The sequence below is a fragment of the Mus caroli genome, chromosome 7 (genome assembly GCF_900094665.2).
Source record: "Mus caroli chromosome 7, CAROLI_EIJ_v1.1, whole genome shotgun sequence".
Lineage (NCBI taxonomy): Eukaryota > Metazoa > Chordata > Mammalia > Rodentia > Muridae > Mus > Mus caroli.
In genome coordinates, this window is record NC_034576.1 from 48756005 (window position 1) to 48760489 (window position 4485).

Below are 4485 nucleotides of genomic sequence, written 5' to 3' on the forward strand. Positions count from 1 at the left end.
AAAAAAAGAAAAAAAAAATTCTAAAGCAAACAGATACATGGAAAAATTAAAAGCATCTTTTTTTTCTATGATTTATGTTTTTGACACTATTTTAGAAGCACATTCATTCAGGCAATACATACTGAGCATCACTCATATGCTGGGCATTGTTCTAGAGATAACAACAGAGGACAAAACAAAGCCCTCATCTTCTCAGAGCACAGCTGCCCCTGGGAAAGCATTCAGAAACATGTGGAGGTTTGTCTTCCTTATTTTTTGGTGTTATAGAATAAAACCCAAGATCTTTACATACTAGGCATGTCTCCTATCTCTGACTGTGCCCCTGTCCTTCATCGTGACTTTTTAACTTATATATATATATATATATATATATATATATATATATATATATATAATACAGCTTTATTCTCTGCTAGTAACATACTCTTATTACAGCTTGACCTCTGCAAGAATTGTATTTTGAAACAAGTCTAAATAAATAAATAAATAAATAACCCCCCCCCAATTTAGCATGACAACATTCAAAATATTTAACAATTCCTTATCCAAGAAAACTATTTTTTAGTCACTTATTTTATTGAGTAGTTAGTAAAATAATAAGCTTAATCATGAGGATAAGTAAAAGAATTCTGGAAATCAATTCTAGTCAAAAAGAAAGTCACCAACACCATACACATGTACAAACACACATACAATTCTCCTAAAGGATAACAGCAAGTCAAAGAAGCACTTCCTAAAGAAATACTCCCAGGCCAGCGTTTGTTAGGAGGGAGGGGAAAGGCAGCCGGCAGAGCTGAAACAGCAGAGACAGCAAAAGTGCTGGATGTGGTTTAGAATTACCCCCTTGGACTTCAGTCCTCCGTTAAATATAAAATGCAAATTTGGGCTCAAGGTTACAAAACACTTCCAACTCTAAACCAAGGAGCCTAAACCCAAGACGGTAGGTCGCAGAGTCACGGAAGGATTTAATGAGGAGTTTGTACAGTTTCTGTAAAGTGTATGGGCAGATGCTAGGAAACAGAGGTGTTAAAGTAAGGCGTGATAAGTCAGTGAAAGTCAAGCCTTCCTACTACCCAGGAAATCTGTGCGAAGAAGAAACCTCTCTCTTGACATTCTGAATAGAGGAGACTTAAAACTGACTTCTAGCTAGTACTAGTTAAAAGCAAATGTGATCTTATCTCTTCCTTTTGAAGCTTCCTCTCCCATCTTACCCTATTATTCAGCTATCCTGAACTCTTCCCTTCCTCCTTCTGTTCATAAATGTGAATTTCTGTAGCCTTAATTATGCGGTTCATTAAATATTCTCAAACCAATAAGTTTTCTAAAAAACCAACAAGTTTTCTAAAAAACTGAGCGTAAACATTACCTCTGTGTGCTATTAGGAAGAAAAAATTTTAAAATGCTAGCTTCTTAGAAGATGGCAAATCAGTGAACATCTACCATCTTTTTAAAAGGTTGGCTTTCCCAAGGGTCACAATGCTAAAATAATAATAATAATAATAATAATAATAATAATAAAGGCAAACGTGGAGGAGGGAGAGGAGGAAGAGGAGGGCGAGGAGGAGGGCCCAAGAGATGGTTTATTGCTATGCTTGGTGATCCCAAGGGCCCAAGAACTCACAGAAAAATAGGAGAGAACCAATTACAAAAAGCTGAGGTGTCATCTGGGAAGCGGTGGAGCACACCTTTAATCCCAGCACTTGGGAGGCAGAGGCAGGCAGATTTCTGAGTTCCAGGCCAGCCTGGTCTACAGAGTGAGTCCCAGGACAGCCGGGGCTACACAGAGAAACCCTGTCTCGAGAAAAAACAAAACAAAACAAAAACCCACAAAAAAACTGCGGTGCCATGCCACCTTCTCCCCCAATAATAAATGAAAGTAGAATATATGTGAGATCGAGACATTTTTCTCGCTTCCCAAGATTATTTTTATGATAATTCAAGAGTGGTAGACAGTGATTGCTGCTCACAAAGCCAAAGCAAACCATGGTGTATCTAGTCCCACAAGGTGCGTGGAAGGAAAGGCTCGAAAGACGAAAAGTAACAAAGATTGAAGAAATTATGCAAAGGGGAATTTAATAGACTTTATTTCCATAATAGGATCTTCCTTATCCAATAATGATCAGGAAACTCTACCTCAGAACACTTAACGACTCGCTCATGCATGCATGCATGCATTCATTCATTCAACGTTCTAAGTGCCTACCGTGTTCTAGGCCCTGCAGGCGCTGCTGGAGATGAAGGATGCGCAGCTGACCAAGTCCCTGACCACAAGAAGCTCCCGTCAATCACAGCTAACTTTTATGACTTTAAACCGCAGCTGTCACTCTGGAGAAGTCCAGGAAGCAGGTTTTTCCAAGCCAGGTTCATAGAACCTCAGGCTGACTAGCGGGCCGAATTCCGCCCCCCCAGATACCAGCGATCGCTTTCCCCGAGCAGGCTCCACAGACACTCAACACCCCTTGACAGCGGAACCTGAACCTCACACACCCTATCGCCCCGCCCCCTCCTAGCGACGTCATCCAGGGGCGCCAGGGACCGGAGGAAAGCGCTGTTAACGGCACTTCCTCGTCACGTGACGAGCACGCCCCTCCCCGCGCGTGCTCCCTCCCCCTCCGGCCGCGGGTCGCGATTCCGCTCCCTGCGGCCTGCAGTCGGGGAGCCGCCTCGGGCCGACGACGCACCACGGAGCCGGACCCGATGCTCTCTAGGGAGAAAGGCGAGCCAAACCGAATCCCCGAAACTCTCCACCGCTCGAGACCGGAGGAGGAGAAGCGAAACAGGCGGGAATCGGTGGGGGAGGGCGGGAGCTTGCGGAAGGTGTCATGGCGGCCGCGGTGGTGGTCACGTGCTCCGGAGGCCCGCCCCGGCGTTTCCGGTCACGTGCCCTCAGCGCCCTCGCAGCCAGCGATGGAGGCGAGACCCCCCGGCAACAGAGGCGGTGGCGACGGCTGCGGCCGCAGGGGTTCAGCCTCCTCCGTGCAGCGACTGTGAGAAGCGCGGCGGAGGCAGATCCGACGGGACGCGCTTCCCGCGCCCCAGACCGGAGACCTTAGCTCCCACCTGGTAAGTTGAGACCGAAGAATGGGGTTGGGCGGGCGTGGAGGGTCTGACAGGCCCCGGGGGCGCCGGGCCGGGCGGATGGAGCCCTTCGCTGTAGTCGTCTCCACGACACTACAGGCTGGCTGTGTGGTTTGCCCTTCTTCTCCCGGAATGGGAAGGAGGTGCCCTGACCCTTAATCTACTGCCCGAAGGCATTCGGTTCTTCGCTGGGAGGAACTGGAAGGATCAGACTCACCTGAACGAGAACGAAGGAAGTGAGGCTTCTCCGAGACACCGAGGCCCTTCCCGTTAGGAAGCCTGCCCGGGAGAGGCTTTCTTTTCCTGTTAAAGAAGTCCTCTAACCTTGGTGGCCTCGTGCCTTCTTGCTTCCACCTGTCATCCTGCTCTTCAAACTATTATTAAAACTTGAGCCACACACTCAGTTCTAGCTATGACCCGTTTGACAGTCATGTGGTGTAAAGTGGACCATCAATACATGGAAGTATGTGATTATTTTTATAAATTCTCCAGTGTTCTTAGAAACTAAATTCATGTGAAGTTGACCCTCGGACATGCCTATTTTACCATCTGCAAAACAAGGGTGGGGAAAAGATGTTAAAACTTATGCCCAGGGCTACAGTGAAATGGCTCAACTGGTAAAGGTGCTTGCTGCCAAACCTGAGTTCCATCTCTGGGACCCACGTGGTGGAGGGAGAGAACCGATCTCCGGAAGTTGTGTCCTCAGGTATACACAGCTTAATTTGGGATTTTAGTTTGCTAGTTTTTGTTTTTCGTTGTTGGCTTTTGTTTGGTTGGTTTGGCTTTCTGTCTTTTGATGTCGTCCATTTAAAGACACCAGTTTAAAATATGGTAAAACAGGTTTCTGAGTTAGGAATGCAGCTCAAAGCTAAGAGTTCATGCTAGGTACCTGTAAGATCCTGGTTTTCATTTCCAGAACTGGCAAAAAAAAAAAAAAAAAAAAAATACAGGACTGTACGTAGAGCCCAATGTAAATTGCTTGGTAAGCATGCAGGCCTGGGTACAGAAAACTGGCTTGAAACACACTAAGGGCTTGGCTCCAATCAATATTCTCAATATCCAGCCTTGTGACTTCCTTTCCTTCCTTTCCCGATCTTCCATTCCCCACGCAGGTTTTCTCTGTAACAGCCCTGACTGGCCTTGAACTCACAGGGATCAATTGCCTCTGATTCTTGAATGGTAAGATTAAAGGTGTGCACTACCACACCTAACCCTAGACTTGTGATTTCCTTTTTTTTTTTTTTTTTTTTTTTAAGTTGGTTGGTTTTACTAATGTGCATTGGTGTTCTGCCTGCCTGTGGGTTTGTAAGGTGGTGTCAGATCCCCTAGAACTGGAAGTACAGTTGTGAACGGCCATGTGGGTGCTGGAATTAAACCTTGGGTCCTTTGGGTGCTTTTTTTTTTTTT

General features: G+C 46.0%; 2 protein-coding genes across 4 annotated transcripts in view; one reads left to right on the plus strand and one right to left on the minus strand.

Annotated features, from left to right (window-relative positions):
* Positions 1–2771, minus strand: part of Hps5 (HPS5 biogenesis of lysosomal organelles complex 2 subunit 2) — a 36043-nt gene extending 33272 nt beyond the window's left edge. Inside the window, exon 1 of one of the 2 annotated variants that reach the window (XM_021166117.2) lies at positions 2682–2771. The gene's annotated coding sequence lies outside the window, so the exon portion shown is untranslated. Of the gene's footprint in view, positions 1–2203; positions 2607–2681 lie in introns of those variants that run through there. The other variant, XM_021166115.2, reaches the window with a different exon arrangement.
* Positions 2772–2838: 67 nt separating this feature from the next.
* The window catches only part of Gtf2h1 (general transcription factor IIH subunit 1), a 26989-nt gene continuing 25342 nt past the window's right edge, over positions 2839–4485 (plus strand). Inside the window, exons 1-2 of one of the 2 annotated variants that reach the window (XM_029479337.1) lie at positions 2839–3063; positions 4191–4257. The gene's annotated coding sequence lies outside the window, so the exon portion shown is untranslated. The remainder of the gene's footprint in view (positions 3064–4190; positions 4258–4485) is intronic. The other variant, XM_021166118.2, reaches the window with a different exon arrangement.